Genomic DNA, 20799 nt, shown 5'->3' on the forward strand with positions numbered 1-20799 from the left:
AATCAGTGTTTAACGCAATATACAGAGTCTGCTATAGCTACTAGCTATTGGAGACACCCCTGAAGCTCAAGTGCTACAGGCCCCTACTGAGTAAAGAACATTCAGGGTTCAAACCCCACTGAATACTTGAGTCCAGGGCTGTTATAAATGCACTAAAATATGAGGCCTTTCATCTAGATTTCTGATCTCAATTAAATCAGCATCGATCCAGAGTAATTCCATTTCCTTCCAAGGTATTACACTACATTTATGCCTGTGTAACTGAGATCAGACTCTAGCCATCAGTAAGATGAATCACGTTGTTTGTAACCTCCTTTTACTTGAATATTCTTCACCTTTTGTTTGTTTTTATGGCTCAGGGAAGAGTATAATTACCCATTAGTAAACAAAGCCTAGATTTTATTCTTGGATTCACACTAGGATATCAAGATGGATCTAGGGGATCTAAATCTTAACTAAGCATGTAGTTAAAGAGGACTTGGAGAAATTGATCCTTATGTGATGCTATCTAAGCTGTAATTCAAAGCGAATGAGAAAGATTGAAGTCTCATTTACTTTAACCACTAAAATGTACAGTAACTGAAGTCCTCTTTTGTTGTGCAGATTTCCATTCAATAAGATTCCCCATTTGTCTCCCCTCTCCTCACTCCTGCCCTGGACTCCTTTCCCCTTGCTAATCAGTGGCAGCCACCAGTTAGGACTGACAATAGAAGAAAGTCTTATGATCTTTAGTCATCACCATATAAAACAAAGACGACACAGTTCTTCCCAGTCATTTTTTAAATGGCACCTTAAAATAATTTGCTGGTGTTTTCATCTTATTGTTGGGCCACAAAAAATTCTTTACCATTTCACCCGTTCTGGGCACAGTCTGAACACTGAGCATGTACATTTGTCTAGCTGGCTGCAGCCTCTGCTAAATTGCTGCCGCCGCTGCTATTCCTCTTCTCTACTACCTGGTAAAATATTGATTTCTACAGCGCACATTAGAAAAAAAAAATCAATATTTCCCTAGGCACAGCATATTGGCAACAACATAACAGAGATCAGCCTGGTGTGCAAGACTAGCATCCAAAAATGAAGTGAAGCAGCAAAAGGGGGGAGGGGATAATGTGGGGAGAGAGGCCATGGGTGATGGAGACAAGAGTAAAACAGGGATTGTGAAAGGGAGCCTGCATGCAGGGTTTGTTGTGCTTTTTAAAATCGTTGTTACGGAGCTTCTTATTGCACCTCCATAAGCCATCAGCATTTCCCTACAATAGTCAACTGTCAAGTCTATATAATTCAGCCACACAAGTCTGCTGTGAGCACACAAGGCCTCTGCCCTGTGTATTTTTTTTTCAAAATGCTGATCTATATGTCTTTCACTTGTATTGGTGAAAAGGAAAAAAAGAAAGCAAACTTCAGAGGTCTGGATCCATTTTACTCTCAGAAATTCCTTTGCCTGAAAAAACTTGAAGTGTGGCAAGAAATGAGTGTGTAATGGAGTATCTGTATAAAATGGCAGGAGGATTGCAGTATGTGGCAATGTGTATCGGCTACTCAAAGATTCCTACCAGAAATCCATAAAATGCAGACTATGGTTGAAAAAACATTTGTCTACAAGCACATGCTGTGAGACAGATTGGCTTAAAAACCACTGGCATGTGAAGGAGGGATGCTGAGATGCCCGATGCTAGAAACAGTGGCTTGAAGCATTAGTTGTGTGAAAGACACAAGTCTACAAATGAGCAGCAACTGTCCATGGGTCCAGATCTAAAGCATCTAAGGATGCTGAGGGAATTGGCTGATGTGATTGCAGAGCCATTGGCCATTATCTTTGAAAACTCGTGGCAATCAGGGGAGGTCCCGGACAATTGGAAAAAGGCAAATGTAGTCCCCATCTTTAAAAGAGGGAAGAAGGAGAACCCAGGGAATGACAGACCTGTCAGCCTCACCTCACTCCCTGGAAAAATCATGGAGCAGGTCCTCAAGGAAATGATTTTGAAGCACTTAGAGAAGAGGAAGGTGATCAGGAACAGTCAACATGGATTCACCCAGGGCTAGTCATGCCTGACCAACCTGATTGCCTTCTACAATGGCTCCGTGGATATGGGGTAAGCAGTGGACATGATATATCTTGACTTTAGCAAAGCTTTTGATACAGTCTCTCACAGGATTCTTGGAGCAAGTTTAAAAAGTATGGATTAGATGAATGGACTATAAGGTGGACAGAAAGCTGGCTAAATTGTCAGGCTCAATGGGTAGTGATCAATAGCTTGATGTCTAGTTGGCAGCCAGTAATGGGATGGATTGCACCCTCAGCAACTTCGCAGATGACACTAAGCTGTGGAGGGGTGGGAGAGAGGTAGATATGCTGGAGGGTAGGGATAGGGTCCAGAGTGACCTAGACAAATTGGAGGATTGGGCCAAAGGAAATCTGATGAAGTTCAACAGGACAAGTGCAGAGTCCTGCACTTAGGACGGAAGAATCCCATGCACCTCTACAGGCTGGGGACCGACTGGCTAAGCAGCAGTTCTGCAGAAAAAGACCTGGGGATTACAGTGGATGAGAAGCTGGATATGAGTCAGCAGTTTGCCCTTGTTGCCAAGAAGGGTAACGGCATATTGAGCTGCATTAGTAGGAGCATTGCCAGCAGATTGCGGGAAGTGATTATTCCCCTCTATTCGCCACTGGTGAGGCCACATCTGTAGTATTGCATCCAGTTTTGGGTCCCCCACTACAGAAAGGATGTGGACAAATTGGAGAGAGTCCAGTGGAAGCCAATGAAAATGATCAGGGAGCTGAAGCACATGACTTACGAGGAGAGGCTGAGAGAACTGGTCTTGTTTAGTCTGGAGAAGAGAGAAGAGAGAAGGGGGATTTGATAGCAGCCTTCAACTACCTGAAGGGGGTTCCAAAGATGATGGAGCTCGGCTGTTCTCAGGGGTGGCAGATGACAGAACAAGGAGCAATGGTCTCAAGTTGCAGTGGGGGAGGTCTAGGTTGGATATTAGGAAACACCATTTCATTAGGAGGGTGGTGAAGCACTGGAATGGGTCACCTAGGGAGGTGGTAGAATCTCCATCCACAGAGGTTTTGAAGACCCGGCTTGACAAAGCCCTGGCTGGGATGATTTAGTTGGGGTTGGTCCTGCTGCTTTAAGCAGGGGGTTGGACTAGATGACCTCCTGAGGTCTCTTCCAACCCTAATCTTCTATGATTTTATGATTATATACCCTTTAAAACAGTGGTCCCCACACTGTGGGTGCATCCCCTAGGAAGGCACGAAGGAACATTTAGGGGGGCACGGTAGGGCCCAGGCCAACCCACACAGGAAGCGGAGAGGGAGCACTACCCAGCGCCGCTCTTCCCCCAGCTCTTCTCCAGCCCCTCCCCAAGCTGCAGCCCTGGCTCCTAGCCATGGATCCGCTTCCGACGCCAGCCCCAGCTGGCCTTGGCCCCTGGCTCCCAGACTAGCCGTGGCTCCGCACCGAACCGTGGCCCTGGCTGCCGGCCCCGATCATGGGTGTGCTCCTGGCCCCAGCCCCAGCCCCGGACCCCAGCCCCGCTCCTAGCTGCAGCCCCAGCCCTGACCATGGTCCTGCTCCCAACCGTGGCCCCAGCCCTGACCATGGTCTAATTCCCAGCCTCCAACCGTGGCTTGTGGAGTGTGGGGGGCTCAGAGGGGGACTACTGTTTTAAAAGGTGCTTTGCTTTTCCTAGACTGCCAGCCACTGAAGAGGAGGCAGGGCCCTTGCCTCTATCCCGATTGGGATGTCTAGGATTACTAATCCCCTTGAACTGTGGAAGTGCAGAATATTATTATTGCTTGCTTCCTACAAAAGGGCATGTGGCAGGAATAACTTCCTGAATGCTCTTCCCTTTGCACACCCAGGAACCAACAGTCAGAATCTGACCCTTTGATGGTCACATGTCAGCTAGCATGAATGTGTGTTAACAATTTGGTTCCAAACCAGTGGGCCTTTTCACAGATTGTGACTGGCCCCAACCGTATAAAAATATAGCGTACTACTGAGCTCAGTAGTACTGAGGATATCCAAAGGATATGGTACCGGGTCCAGAATACATATTTTTAAAAGGCCCCTAAATACACATTCATATAATAAACCACAGGTGCTCCAAAAAGCTGTTACCAGCTGTTCTGCTGACTTTCAGACACTTCTGTAAGACTCTACCCCTCACCCATATCCACTTTCTTTTCCTCTTTTTCCTAAAATACTGTTATACAAAGGAAGGGGAGAGGAAAAGAAAAGGAAATGAAAATGCAAGAGCTGAGTCCTTAAACCACAGCACTGCGCCTGGGTATTGTAGGGACTTCTAAAGAGTGAGTAACCTTTTGTGTCATAAGTCCAGCAATAAAAACGTGGGTTGTGGACAGAGTTTCATCCTTAACTCAGAATTTCCTTGCTTTTCCCATATAAGTCAGACCCATAACTTTTTTTGGTATGCAGTTATTTTGTGGTTTAATCTACATTCATTTATTACTTCTAATTTGAAACAGACTTTATATTCCCTTGTTTTAAAACTAAGGTTTTTTTTAAAAAGTTTGTCTGGCTAAATTTTCCTTTAAACTTTTCCTCAGCTCTTCAATTAACAGACACAGCAATGGTATACAGTGACCCTGCTCACCCTGTTCCCCCCCCCCATCACCATCCCAGATCCTAAAACATCACAATGTCACATACGATTCCAAACTCTGGTTTAAATAATTTCTATTCTGTACTAGCAGGAAAAAGGACACAAAGTGCAGCTTAATATAATTGACAGTAACTGTGAGAATACATTATTAGAATGAAATAGTTTTCAAGCAGCTTCCCTGAACTCCAGAAAACATTTGGATTCACTCTTTAGTACTAAAATCTGAAAGCAAAGAGTGTGTGGGGGGGGGGTGTGGGGGGGGAACAGGTGAGATTGTTTCAACTTTTCACCCTCTCTGAAGAAATTGAGATGTTAAGTGGATGCTTTACAAGCTCAATTCTGAGGTACTCACTCAATGTTTATTCAGAGCCAGATTGTGGCTGGCCCTTATGTAGCCGCACTCTGGGTGAGGAGGGAGGAAAAAGCCTTTCTTTCTTCCTCCCATAGGGTTTGCTTAATGGCCATCTGAGTTCAACAAATACAGAGACTACTAGTAAACTGCAATTTCATGCATATCCTCAAAACGACATGCTCAAAAGTGGGCAGAGAGGCAGAGTGATGGCTCTTCTATGCACAGACCTGGGCAGTTGTGTATGGGGGAGCATATTACAACCTTTAAGAATATGGTACCTCTTGATGTTCCGGGGGTGCAAAAGCTCCACACTGCCTCTAACTATAGGCTGTGGCTAAAAATGCCAAATCTAGCCCTCAGTGCTTACACAGGCAAACTCCTGTATAAGTTAAATAGAGTTTGTCTGAGTAAGCACTGAGTGATTTTCAGAACAGGTTTAAATCTTAGATTGGGCAGTCAGCATGGACAGGGCCAAACGATATTTAAAGTGAACTTGGAACTGTTCTAACCTATGTTTTAAATTAGGCCATTAAATCTAGTTCCTGGCCCATTGCAGATGGGATCTGAGTCAATGAAATCAAGATGCACAACCCAACCTATATAACATTTTTTCTTTTCTGTGGCTTTATATTCCAAGAGACAAGTGGCTAAACCAGAATTTTGAGTCAGTCTCTGTTCTGTTCTTTTGACTGGGACAACATATATTTGAAAGTAGGGGACTGGCTGATGGAAACTTGAGGAGCCAGGAGCTGCCTTCTAATGTGCTATGGCCCAGTAAAACTACTGTATTTTCTTGGAGTAAAAAGAAATAATGAGAGAAACCAACAAACTCCGAATTGTGCTCACCAACTTTGAAAAAAAGGCACAACACAAGATTCCTGAGTGTAATTTTAAACAAACAGGAAGGGTATCAGTTTTTAACAGGGGAAAGGAGGAGTCCCACATTCAGAATATGTAGATATTTTGAAACTTACATTACATTTAGGGATAACTTTTGAAAAAGCTATGTGAGCAAAATGTACAAATAATTGTGCACAAAGTTAACCTGAACATGCATACAAATCAGGTAACTATGCAAATGAATATAATTAGCCCACAGTTTGCAGTCACACAAAGTAGGCATGTAATTTTGGTGGACAAATATATCCCTATTTTTTTAAAATTGCCATTAAATGTAGTAACAACAAGTATAAAAATGTTCACCCTAAAATGCATGGGAAGCTTTCAGCCCAACTCTGCAAATGTGTGTGCAATTACACACCAAAGCTTCTTGAAAATCTGACCCTTACTGTGCTGCAGTTTCAGCCTGGATAGCAGCTCCTCTGAAAATAAACTTTACCATGTCTGTAGTATACAGTATCTGCAACAATATGGTGCTGCTCATTATCCTTCCAAGTACTGAACCAGGATTTAGTGGTGGTACTTCCGGAAAAGACATTAGCAGGTTGCCAGGCAAGCAGGCACTCTTCAGAGGCCTGTGGTTAGAAGTGGATATTGAGTAATCTAATAGCTACCGCTGCCATTTATAAACACGGCTTTTTGACTTCTAGCAAAATAATTAAATAGGATGCTAACTGAAGAAGGGTGACAGCCAGGCTTCTAAAGATGTTTTTGCCTTCTTAAACTGATACATCATTAAGTGGGCTAACGCATCATCTAATTTTCCTTTTATCATCCCGTTCTACTCCAATATCCCTACCCATCTATCTGTCCAGAAAGAAACCTGACAGGTTTGGAGGATATGTTAAGATCCGCAAGGATAGCGATTGTTGTCAAATGTTAACTGAATTCTTACACTTAGCCAGGATAAAATTAAGTTATCCGTCTCCTTTTTAAGGAGAAGGACTCTTCCCTTTCTCCTTCAAACACACAATAGTCCAGCCAACACTGAAGAAACTCACCCAGGACATCAGTTCTAGCCAACCACAGCCAAGTAACAATTTTCCCATACCTGAACAATCTCACACAGAGAAGCTACAAACTCATCTAATTTAAGCTAATTATTTTAGACCTGGCACAATCTGGATTCAGGCCAGATCATGAAACTGAAACTACTTTTGTGACACTGATAGAAGACAGACATCCATTCTCATTCTCCTGGACCTCTCTGCAGCATTCAACATGGTTAGCCATGAGATATTTCTGTCCTGCCTAAGAGTGGTGGCAGGGGTCCCTGGGAATAAGCTAATACGGTTTGAATCTTTCCTAGAGGGACACACTCAACAAGTAGTGATGGGAAACTGCATCTTGACTATTAAACTCCTGACTTGTGGAGTCCCACAAGGATCAATTCTCTCTCCAGTGCTATTGAACATATACATGCAAGCATGAGGTAAACGGATCAGACAACACAAACTAAAGTGTAAACTACATGCAAACAATTCACAGCTCTGCCTATCCACCAATGTATACGATTGTACCATTACCACCAACGTGGCCCTGTGCTCGGATGAGATCAGCTCATGAATGAACAGCTGGTTGAAGCTGATCCTGAGCAAGATGGAGATTATGCTGGTGGGGAGTGGTGTGGTGGTGGGCATTGTGACAAGTTTACCGTCAAACAAAGGAGACAGCACAGTGACTGCAAACACTCACAACTGGTCAGTTCAGGCTGTAATTTAGGAGTGTTCCTGGATTCCTTGCTGAGTCTAAGCTCTCACATAGTGGCATCCACAAGTAACAGTTTCCATCATTTCCACTTGACTAGGAGACTCTGTCCCATCCTGGTGAACAGTGACCCCAGGCCTCAGTTATTCATTCCTGTGTCACCTCTCAGTTGGGCTACAGCAATGCAATATGCCTGAGCACAAAACCTTCAGCACTTAAGAAATTCTGATGAGTAAAGAATGCTGCAGCTTTTCCTTTCAGCAATGCAGACCACCACCAAGACATCATAGCTGCTTTCCATTCCTTACGCTGGTTTCCCATAGAATACTAAATCAAGTTCAAGGTCTCAGTCCTTATCTTCAGGGTACTCAATGGTCTGGGCCCCCAAGTTGTTCAAAAGACATGAATGCCGGCTTCGCTCCTCTGGCACAATGGAACTCTCTACAATAAGGGTAAAGTTCATAGTGCGGGGGAGATAGCTTCCTCTGGGCCAGCCCCAGACCATGGAATGAGCTCCTAAAGGAACTAAGGACCATCACAAACCTCACCTCTGCTCCAAGTGAATTTCTTTGACCTTGCCTGCTTCTCTAACACATGTTCTTCTCCACCTATGTTACATTAAACCTACCAACACAATACACTCCACTGCACACACTTCTCCCCCACAGGGAGAGGATGAGAGAACTAACAACATATGATAGATGTTAGCCACATCCCTTAGGGCTTGGCTAGACTCGCACTTTACAGCGCTGCAACTTTCTCGCTCAGGGGTGTGAAAAAACACCCCCCCGAGCACAGCAAGATGCAGCGCTGTAAAGCGCCAGTGTAAACAGTGCCCCAGCGCGGAGAGCCATGCTCTCAGCGCCGGTAGCTATGCCTCTTGTGGAGATGGGTTTTCTCTTCTGCCGCAACCACACAAGCCCTGTTAAAGCGCTGCCATGACAGTGCTGCCACAGCAGCGCTTTAGCGTTGCCAGTGTAGACTCGCCCTTAATGAACGACCGGAAGGGAGGGAGAGGAGCATGTTATAGGAACCTACCTTGAATTGAATTCCACTCTTTCCTCAGGGCTGAGGCTATAGATCTCAACAAGTATGCACAGCATTCATGACAGGTGGTGCCTTCCTGCAGTCCAAGCTCAGTTTGCAGCTCTCTCTCACAGGTTCATACAGGTGGTTAGCTGTCTAAATTCTATTTAGCCCTTTTTTTAAAATTTGTATCCATAGTTGATTGTTCTCGCAAAACTGTATATACAGGGAAACAACTGCTGGTGAAATTTTAGTGCTGTTTAAAGGAGATTTATGAAAACTTCCCAGTAGGGACTTTCGCTCTGTATATGTTGTATGTAAATGAATAGACAGCACATTAGAAATATATGCGTACACACACGTACTGTATTTTATAATGTGAGTCACCTCTCAGGAGACCTGTGAGATGGAAGTGCCTGCAATCTTAAATGTTGGATATGGCACAATGAGAGTGAGAAACACACACTAGGGAAGGGAAGGAAAGCATGGAAAGACAAGGGCTGCAGCATTACAATCGCATAGTTATTCAGTACAGTCATGTACAAATAGGTAGAGCATCAGGTTTTATCAGAAAAATACACATCTGAATTAGTGACCACATTGAATCATTTAATGTGGGCATCACAGGAGAAGTGAGTTTCTAGGAGGGCTTTAAATTAGAGGATAGTGACTTACATGAGCTCTCTTTGCTTAATAACTTTAAATATTCTAATCATGTTCATTATAATTTTTAGCACTCAAGAAAATCTATTATTCTCATAATTAAAAGTAGAAAAAAACCTAAGGCATGCAGGCAGTGAAAAGTTATAATATAAGATCAGCTTCTCTGGGCCATGCCATAGCTGGGGGTGTGTGTGTGCTAAAACTGAATTTTAAGACAAGGCATCAGAAAGGCCTAAGGCTAACACTGAAACTAACTAGCTGCTACCAATTCATAAATTCTTACTGGTTTTACCCTAATGGTTTTTTGACAGTTATTTCCTCAGAAAGCTGCCCTGCCTTCAGCTGAATGATAGCTTGATTTAGAATGCATAGTGCACACCGTAACTCTTCTGATATATCCCAGAATGCACCTCTGCAGGAGAGATTTAAAAAAAAAACACTTGTTGCCATATGTGTCTCCCGGAGAAGGAAGAGTGGTATGTTTTTGTGGGCAGAAGTGCCTCAGTATCACCACCAAAAGGGTATTTTTCAGTGGAGGGCCTGAGTGTTACTTTTCATGAACACGGGATTAGGCACTGCCTATTGAGCGCCGTCAGCTGTTGCCAGACTTTGGATAATCCAGAACCCTGCTTGCACATGAAGAATGTCACACTCCCACCTCCCTTAGCAAGTAAGGGACAGCCAAGAAAAGGAATCAACTTTCTAACAAAGTTACCACCAGTGGTGCAAGTAGAATTCATTTCTCACTGGTACGCTGCACCAGCTAAAGGGGGGGGGCATATGACCTCCCCACATGACTCCTCAGGTGACCTCTGCCCAGGGCCCCATGCTGTCCCCCACCCCTCCCCATGATCCATCCCATGTTACCTGGGGGTGGGGGTGTCTGTTCTCCTCCCACTGCACCAGAGCCTTCTGAACCGCAGGGCTCTTCAGAACCACAGCGGCGAAAGGAACAGAATGTGGGGCCACCTGACAGCTCAGCTCTCAGTGATCCCAGCGCATGGACACGGCACAGCTGCTGTGTGGGCTGCTCAGAGGAGGACTTGCTCTCTGGAACAATAGCCAGTTCACTGTCACACCTGCTTTGGGAATTGCCAGCAGAAGAGCTTCAAACCAGCTCCCTCTGAGAGCAGAGAAGTTTTTTTTCAGACACGCTGACAACCGAGCCCCATGCCAGCAGCTCCTCTGACGTGGCTATGCAGCCCCCAACCCTGCCCCCAGCCCTTCCACGCAGCTGCATCTCCTGGGTCCTGTCCAAGGTCTGTACCGCAGCCCTGCCAGAGAATAGGGCTGGGGGAGCAAGGCTGGGGGTGATATTGCTGCGCCGGAGAAGCTGCTGGTGTGAGAGTCTGCTCCTTTCGCCACTGTGGCTCCTGGGAGAGCCCTGACCCATAGCGAAAGGAGCAGAATGGTGGCCCCACACCAGCAGCTCCTCTGACATGGTTGTACCCCCCCCAGCCCTGTCCTCCAGCAGGGCTGTACAGACCCCGGAGAGTAGACGCAAGCACGCAGCTGCGTGGAAGGGCTGGAGGCAGTACAGCCATACCAGAGGAGCTGCCGGCGGTCCCACGTTCTGCTCTTCCTGTGTCTTTCCGGTACGGTGTACCGGATACAAATACCTTACTGGTACGGCTACCAGACCGGACCGCCCTACTTGTACCTCTGGTTACCACACAGCAGATGCTGACTTCACACAATCAAATAAGGAATGATAATGATTGGTGAGTGCACAGTAACCCTAACCCAAATTGCCCCTCAGAATTAGCGTGGTGGGGTACAATGGTGTGTCATATATTAGCTGTCAAAAGAGCTACATTTAACAAAAGGAGAGCAAATCACCACGTCTCACCACACTCCAGGCATATGGGAAATCTGCCAATCACATCACAACAGCATATCACTGTGGTCAGAACACTGTTGATCATGAGATTCTGCTGTCTCACCTCAGAAAAGTGGCAGGAGTCCAGGGGAATGTGCTAAAATGGTTTGAGAGTCCTTCCTTCCAAAAAAGTAGTGATGGAAAACAGTTCCTCCACCTCTAGACCTCTCACTTGCGGAGCTCCACAAGGATCAATTCTCTTTCCTGTCCTTTTCAACATCTTCATGCACCTGTAGGTGAACTGGTCAGTCAACACGGACTCAAGTGCCAGCAATAAGCAGATGATACACAGCTGTCCTACCCTTTACCACCTATGACCACACCACTCCCACCAAGACAGCCCAGTGCTTGGATGAGACCAGGTCTTGGATGAACAGCAGATAGCTGAAGCTGAACCCAAGCAAGACAGAGGAGATGCTTGTTGACAGAGGAAATTATTTTGAAGAGCTTGCAGCCACAGTGCAGTTTCTGTTGGTTCAAGATACACACCCAGAGCTGGTTAATTCACTCCTTAGTCCAGGAATACTCTTGGATTCTTTGATGACGCTGAGCTCCCACACAGCAGAATCTATAAGTAACGTTTTCTACCATCTCCACTTGACTAGGAAACTCCATCCCATTCTGGCAGACAAAGTATTGAGTAGATTAATGCTTTGATGAACGGAATTCCATGTGGTTTGCTGCAGAACTAAAACAGAACTCAAAACATAATGCCAGCTCTGTGTTTAAGTAAGTATATCTATAATCCCCAAATAAAACTTCTCATTTGAAAAAAACAGTTTACTTTTGTAGACTTAGAACTATTCGTCTATAAATGTTTACATTTAATAATTGAGCCACACTATTTGCAGAGCATAAACCCAACTTCATCCCTTTTCCTGTTTTGTTTTTTTGTAAACTTTCAAATCCTTCCTTGTGTTCTGAAACGTATTTGGATACAGATTTTTGTTTTCTTCCGATTTTAGTGTCTCATATCTTTAAACTGTTATCTGTTAACAGCTTGAAATATGTACATGATGGGTGTGAGATTCATCAGTATGTTCAGATGCACACGCAGTGCCTGTTTATTGTGTGCATCTTCTAAACTAATACATAGCCTCCAAGAGGCAGCTTTGCATATATACAAAGGGTAATATATTATCATAAGACATATATCTTATGCAATGTATTGTATTTTCCTAACAAAACAAGCTATTTTTATATATTTTAATGATACAAAAGTAGGGTGAAAGTGTGATGGTGTCCCCCATAGGGCTTTGTGGAAATATGCTTATGAATGGATATATGACATAGCTGGAATATGCTTTATGCTACATATACCATGTACCATATCTCTGTAAAGGTTATGATCTACTGAGCCTATTCATCCTATTTGTATGCATGTGTCTTATTGTATTTGAAGTTATGAATATTGGCTGTATACTTGTTTGATTTTAAATAACCTGAGTAAGGCATTTGGTCAGCTTCTTTAAAAAGGAATTTGCAAGTTAAGTGCCCAATCAAAGAAGCGCTTAACACACAATGGCTCTTGGAAGGCTCCAATCCACATAAGAAGTCTACATGAGGACGTTCAAGGTAGCATGTGAACAATGGCTGCTGCCTGTAAAAAATGAGTCATGCATGGATATGTGACTTGCCCAGGTGACTCCAAAACTCCATCTTGGAGCTGGACTTTGCATAGGAGAGAGGAGGGGGTCTCCACCCACAAGAGAAAGTCTATTTAAGCCCGAGGGAGACCCCTCCATTTTGTCTTCAGCTGGCTCAGGAGATAGCCTCTCCATCCCCAAGGATACCTGAAAGAAACTGGAACAAAGGACAGTAACTATACGGGGTAAGAGTGATTGCTGGATCCAGACTAGAAGGAGACTAGTCTGTAAAAGGAAGCTTACTGGAATTCCTCTGAGAGTGAGGTTTTATCTGTATTCAGTTTTCTTAGACATGGACTTGCGTGTTCTATTTTATTTTGCTTGGTAATTCACTTTGTTCTGTCTGCTATTACTTGGAACCACTTAAATCCTACTTTCTGAACATAATAAAATCACTTTTTACTTATTAATTAACCCAGAGTATGTATTAATACCTGGGGAGGCAAACAGCTGTGCAAATCTCTCTATCAGTGTTACAGAGAGCGAACAATTTATGAGTTTACCCTGTATACGCTTTATACAGGGTAAAATGGATTTATTTGGGGTTTGGACCCTACTGGGAGTTGAGCATCTGAGTGTCAAAGACAGGAACACTTCTTAAGCTGCTTTCAGTTTAAGCTTACAGCTGTTAGGGGATGTGGTTCAGACCTGGGTCTGGGTTTGCAGTAGGCTAGTTGGTCTGGCTCAAACCAGGCAAGGCACTGAAGTCCCAAGCTCCTAGGGCAGAAAAGCAGGGGCAGTAGTAGTCTTGGCAATCAGTTGGCAGTTCCCAAGGGGGTTTCTGTGATCCAACCCGTCACAGAAAGAATAACACTTTTTATAAAACCTGGGATTTTTTCAGTAAAAACAGGTTTAAACTGAAAATGAAGGGACTTACACACACAGAATATTTATATCAGACTCACCACACACGTAGGAGAAGCTGGTCACTAAAACAGAACAAACTACCTTATACTTATACTTCCACAAATACCCTGGTAACCATCCACACAATCTCTTTCTCTACACAGGGTCCCTATTCCCACCCTCAGACATTGATTTATGCAGAAACCACAAATTAATGAGAAATTTCTCCATCTGTTTTCCCTCCCTGTGGTATATTAGTGTCCTAACTTCCTAGAATATTAAGTTATCTAGTTAAGAAGACATTATTAAATACACAGATTTTTAAAATCGATGGCACCATCATAAGCATCCATTTTAATACAGGCTATAGAATTTCACCCAGTGATGCCTGCAGGTAGCCCAGTGACTTGTGGTTCAACTGCAGAAAATTACTTATAGGTAGGTGTTCTGATTTTTGGTAGTAACCAATAATCACTCCCCCTATGGAAGTTATTTATCCAGTAAACAAACACCAGAATGATTACTTATATATAAGGGCTTGTTTACAGGGAGCAGTCATGTGGATTACAGGGGGTGTGATTGCTAAAAAAACATTAAAGTGTAGAGTACTAATTGGTCTGTGTAGACCAGGCTGGTGCACACTAGAGATTCCCTAGTGCACTTCAAATAACACTAAGTTAAAACAGAACTATGTGAAAGGGCATTCGGGAACATTACAAAGAGATTACTCACTATAATATATACTACTGTAATGATTATATAGAACATATATTACACATTACAGTATATGCAAATAGAAAGCTGCAGGAAATTTCATTTTGGATATCTACACAAAAAACTCTAAAAATTGCTAAAAATTACCCCCCCCCAAATTAAATTAATAAACCTGGAAAACCAGAAACCCTACCTCTAGATTGCTTTTGTGTAAACCTAGGAGCTTCTGCTAACATTTTATATTTGATTTTTTCATTTCACCCATCACTTCTGATAAACACACAGTGAGTCTTGTTTTGGCACAGCTCTTAGCACAATGGTGCCTTAACCCTGGTTTGATTTACTATAATAAAATATTAACACTTCTATAGTATCTTCCATTGGAAGATCTCAAAGCACTTTTATAAACACAATAAATTAAGCCTCACAATACCCCTTTGAGGCTCTCTCCTTCTGTAAACAAAAGCAAAGAGAATTTAAGTGTCTTGCCCAAGGTCACATAGCAAGCCTAAAGCAGAATCAAGAATAAACCTTAGATATCTTATTTTCATGCCTGTGACTTAATTGTTAGATATTATTTTTATTTCTAGATGTTTTGTAGTTTCCTAATAAAAAGTACTAAAATGCTAAAATGAAATTTGAAAAGAAAAAAAGGAACATTTGAGCTGAATACATCTAATTATTAGTTGGTCTGCTTTAGCAAATACAGAATGTGCAAAAGAATGAAAAACCTATATATAACCTTTCCATGAGCCACGAGGTTGTATAAACAGAAAGGAGGCTTTACACAATTATTTCATTTACATTTAGATTGTTTGCATTTGACATCTGCTTGCCTATTTACATCGTAAGTCTTTGAAGCCATTATCTGGCCAAGTACTTAAAGTGTTTGACACACAAACCATATAAAAATGTAGTTGAAGTTATATGCAGGTAATTTACAGACCCACACTAGCATATGGAAAATAAGATTCTCAGTTTCAAGGCACAAAAGATTCTATAGCTGTTGTAGCAACCAGGCAAGGTACTAACAAACTTCAACAGGACTTTATTTTTAAAGTGGAAACCTCTTTACCAAGCTGCTGCTGCACCCTCAGTAGCTCTCACTCCACCTCCTCAACTCCCCCCACCTTCCTGGTTCCTGTCCTTTCAGACTCCCAACAGCCAATGCTCCCAGTTCTAATAATTACAAGCAGCATCTAAACACCACATTCCCTCCTCTTTTAAGAAACTCTCCTTATTAAAATAAACGTCGTTGTTCTAACCACAGGAACAAATATGAAACAAGACACATAATGTTGACAGAAATATTACACTGAAAACACTGTAGATACTACATAACATAGTCTCTAGTCCAGACAGGAGGTCGTCTGGGTCTGACAGGCCATCTCTCAAGCCCCAGTTCCAGTGCAATGTCTTGTTGTTTTGATATTATGGTGAAGTCATCCAATGCAGACTGGGTGTTGGCATAATCTCCTCTTGGTCCATAGGCAGGTGCAAGATAAGAAGCATTCCATACCCGCCCATCAGAAAATTGATGGGTGTAAAAGGTCCCTTCTTCTCTATGATTTTAAGAGGAGCCGTGAATTTATGGTCCCCTTTGCGTAAAATTCCACGTTTTCGTATTCTAATGAAGGAACCACACTGAAACTTTGGTTCCTTAGCACCCCACCGCTTGCCTGTGAAAGCCTTATACTTTGCTTGGTTCTGTTCAACTGTTTTTCTCACATCTTCCTCGGTTGGGGCATCAGGTTGTGCCTTTAACAATCCAGCAGTGTTCAGTTTAGTATTCATCTGTTTCCCATGCAGTAACTCTGCAGGTGATCTTTGTGTTGTGGCATGTCATGTAGCCCGGTATGCTTGCAAGAAATCAGAAGTGAAGGTTATCCACAATTGCCCTTCCAGTTTAGCCATTTGCAAACTCTCTTCAAACTTCTGTTAAACCGTTCAATTTCCCTGTTGGCTTGAGAGTAATATAGGGATGACCTTCTGTGTAAAATGTTCCTCTCTGCTAGAAAAGTTTCAAACTCCAGGGAAGTAAATTGACTACCATTATCTGAAACCAGTTCTTTGGGGTTACCTTTCCTGCTAAAAACTGAAGAGAGGAACTTAATTACTGTAGCAGAAGAGATTTGCAATGTAAACGCTACCTCAGGCCATTTACTGAAATAGTCTATTAAAGTGATGGCATAACGGCAGTCACTTGGAGCAGTATCAAAGGGTCCTACAATGTCAATCGCCACTTTTTCCCCCATGCAGATTCAGGAAGAGGAACAGGCTGTAATGGAGGGGTACATGTCACTGCTGTCTTATCATGCATTTGACAAGTGACACAGGATTTTATGAGTGCTTCAGTTTGAGAGTCCATCCCTGGCCACCAATACAGATCCCGTAGTCATTGTTTGGTTCTGACAATTCCTTGGTGAGTATCGTGTGCCAGCTGTATGAGTTTTGACTGTAATTCTTCTGGCACAAGTAGCCGGTGTACAGCCATCAAGCAAAGAAAGTTCATCCCAAACTCTAAAATAAGGCAGCAAAACTGGGTCAAGTTTTTAGGGTTACTGGGTCATCTCTGTCAGAAATTCCCCACAGTTTTTGTTGAATTGGACACTCTGAACAAGCACCTTGAAATTGTTCTTTTGTGACTGCAGTAGGAGTGCTTGTAATAAGGGCAACCACTACATCCTCATCCTCCAGTGGACCATCTGGTGAAGACAAAAGCAGGCGAGAAAGGCAATCAGCTACCACATTTTGGTTTCCAGGCTTATATTCCAGTTCATAATTGAAAGAGAGTAGTCTTGCAGACCATCTAGCAATGCGATATCCTGTTCTTCCCAGTCCTTTCGTGGTGACCAACGTCATCAAAGGGCTGTGGTCTGTGCACAACTTGAACGTGAGGCCCCACAGGTAAGTTCTCCATTTTTCAGTAGCCCAGACACAAGCAAGTGCTTCTTTTTCGACTATAGAATATTTCCTCTCAGCACTACTTAGTGTCCTTGAAGCAAATGCAACAGTTCTCTCTGTGTTGTCCTCATGCAGTTGTGTGAGAGCAGCCCCAAGTCCATAATCAGAAGCATCAGTAGTTAAAATTGTGGGCAACGCAGGAGTGAATAGTGCAAGTACTGGACTATGTACAATCAAGTCTTTCACAGTTTCGAAACTAGCTTGTGCATCCGTTGTCCACACTAAGGTTGAACTTCTCCATAGTAATTCTCATAACGGTTCAATGACAGAAGCATAATAGGGAATGAATTTTGCGTACTAGGAGGTAAGACCCAAGAAGGAACGTAAGGTTTGCAAATCTGTTGGAGGAGGAGCATTTGAAATTGCCAGGATACGATCTGGATCAGATTTTAGTCCACCTGTGAAATTGTATGCCCCAGAAAGGAGAGTTCAGTTTGTCTAAATTTGCATTTGGACCTATTGAGCTCGAGGCCTGCTTTGCTGATGCAGTTTAGTACAGACTGCAGGTTATTGTCATGCTCCTCAGAAGTATTTCCAAACACGTTAATATCATCTAGATAGCACTGAACTCCCTGTTGATTCTTCAGAATCAATGACATCGTTTTTTGGAAGGCACTTAGGGCAGATCCAAGACCATATGGAACACGTTTAAAACAAAATAGTCCCTCAAGTGTAATAAATGCTGTGAGGTCTCTGCTATCTTCATGCAACATAACCTGATGGTATGCGCTCTGCAAAAAAGCGTAGAAAATATCTTTGCTCCACGGAGTTCTGCAAATACTTCTTCTATGTGAGGAAGAGGATGGCTGTCAATCACAACAACTTTATTTGGCTCCCTTAAGTCCACACAAAGGCGAATGCCTCCACCTTTCTTCTGCGTCACTACTACAGGTGAAACCCATTCCGAGGAGTCAACCTCTTCAATAATGTCCTTTTGAACAAGTTTTCTAAGATTCTCTGAAACAACTTCCCTGACTGAAAATGGTAAGCGTCGTAACTTGTCATACAGGCATCACATTATTCCACATTTTAACTTTATGCAGAAACCCATAAGCACAGCCGAGTTTCTCTGCAACCTGGTGTTGGGTCCCAGCTGAAACTGGTGTATGTACCGCACGAGTGTTTTGCTGAGGAAGATCAATTCGTCCATTAACTACCCTGAGATTTAAAGCAGCCAATAAATCTCTGCCAAGGATAGGAGTGCCTTTGTGGACAATGTAGAACTCTGCAGTTACACAGCAATCACCAAAAGTAACTATTGTTGGAAGGCAGCCATGTACTGGAATATGGTTTTTCAAATAGCACACCAAGTGAAGTTTGGGTTCAGCAAGAAGCACATCTATAAAGTAATGCAAATAGATGGAATCAGGTAGTATAGATAGTGCTGAGCCAGTGTCCAAATTAGCTGAATAGAGTGTGATTTGCCTGAGGGTATGGCAGAAACGTTTACAGTGCACTTTATTTGTTCTGGAATATGTGCGGTAGTGATTTTGTCCATGCTCAGCACAGTAACATCTGGTATTGTAACTGCATGCACCTGTTGATTGAACTGGCTGCTGTGACATACTTTAGCAAAATGCCAATCTTTTTGCAATCACTGCACTGAGCTACTTTTGCCAGACATCCTGAGTAGCTTGCAAGGTGTTGTGGGGATCCACAGCGAAAGCATGCTTTTACTGTATTTTGAATTTGCTGATTCGGTGGTTTTTCATTAATTTTCCTCTTGTAATTGACAGGTTTCAGAGTAACAGCCGTGTTAGTCTGTATTCGCAAAAAGAAAAGGAGTACTTGTGGCACCTTAGGGACTAACCAATTTATTTGAGCATAAGCTTTCGTGAGCTACAGCTCACTTCATCAAAAGCTTATGCTCAAATAAATTGGTTAGTCTCTAAGGTGCCACAAGTACTCCTTTCCTCTTGTAATTGTTTGTCTGCAGCAATAGTGAACTTTTCTGCAAAGGAGTCACAGCCTGGACTGTGCCTCCTGTATCCAGGCTCATTATTTTGGCTTCAGCTGTAGCTGACTCAATCTGACTAGCAATGGTTATTGCTTTTTCTAGTGTAAGTTGTGGTTCTAGAAGTAAACTTTCTCTTACACAAAGCATGGTTGTATTCTCAATGAGCTGGTCTCTAATCATCTCATCTGCCATATTCCCAAAGTCACAAGTTACAGTCAGAGTCCTTAGGGAAGCAATATACTGCATAATAGTCTCCCCTGTTTTCTGCTCACGCTGGTGAAATCTGTAGCGATTAGCTACTACATTCACTTTTGGCACAAAAAAGTTCTTTAATGCAGTGAGTGCAGTCTCATATTTATCATCTGCAAGGGGAAATGTGTAAAATATACGCTGCCCTTCTGCTCCAAGGCAGTGGATTAACAGAGCAAACTTTCTTACTTCAGAAATCTCTGTAGCACTGACTGCAAGCAGGTAAGTCTCAAACATATGGATCCAGGCAGTAAAAGCAATTGGAGGCTCACCTGGGATTTGCAGAAAGGGTGCAGGTGGGTTCAGAGGCAGAAGATCCCATCCTCATGGCCAAAATGTTGTAGCAACCAGGCAAGATACTAACAAACTTCAACAGGACTTTATTTTTAAAGTGGAAACCTCTTTACCAAGCTGCTGCTGCACCCTTGGTAGCTCTCACTTCTCCCTCAACTTCCCCCCCTTCCTGTTTCCTGTCCTTTCAGACTCCCAACAGCCAGTGCTCCCAGTTTTAATAATTACAAGCAGCATCTAAACACCACAATAGCTGAGACAACAAACTGCATCATTGTTCAAGCCTGAATCACGCAAGGAGGATCCCCTCCACTGACAACCAAGAAGAGTTCAGTAAGTTCTTTTAACTTGCCCTGAAGTATTACAAAGCCAGATATAAGTGATTTTGTTTGAGGGACCTCTAGGCAGCAGGGGACATGGAGAGAACAACAATTGCTGCTTCAAAACACGTGAAAAGGAGTGGCACCTGACACATTTAAGTGCACAAGGGAAACCAGAGTATAATAGCCAGAAGCAGAACACGTTATCTCATATATTACCCTCAAAACATACAGGACACAGAGACAGAAAACCAGTAAATGAATGGGGTTTAAGAAGTAACTCTAAATCACAGTTACCTTAGGAGCAAGCAAGATGAAAATAATCTTTTGCCCCTATATAGCACTTTATATTATCAGAGTGCTGCAAACAGTCCAGTTGAAATAACATTCACTGTAACTGCATGCAAGCATACAAATACCATACAACATACATTTGCAGGCAAAGCTCATCTGCCTACCACATACATAAGTTAAAGAAATAAAAAAGTTAAGATAAAGTGAAAGACCTTTTTTATTATATCAGGGGGAAATGGTTACTCACACTGATGTGTTGTATCAGATAAAAATCCACTGGATTTTAAGAAACGTATTTCAGGTTAGAGTAACTTCCTTATAACTTCATTATCATCAGGTTTTCTGTCTGT

General features: G+C 42.9%; 1 protein-coding gene across 7 annotated transcripts in view; it reads right to left on the reverse strand.

The window, feature by feature from the left end:
• Window positions 1-20799, reverse strand: part of ATP8A2 (ATPase phospholipid transporting 8A2) — a 692754-nt gene that overhangs the window by 329162 nt on the left and 342793 nt on the right. The gene's annotated exons all lie outside the window — the stretch shown is intronic.

Source organism: Lepidochelys kempii, chromosome 1, assembly GCF_965140265.1.
Source record: "Lepidochelys kempii isolate rLepKem1 chromosome 1, rLepKem1.hap2, whole genome shotgun sequence".
Classification (NCBI taxonomy): Eukaryota; Metazoa; Chordata; order Testudines; family Cheloniidae; genus Lepidochelys; species Lepidochelys kempii.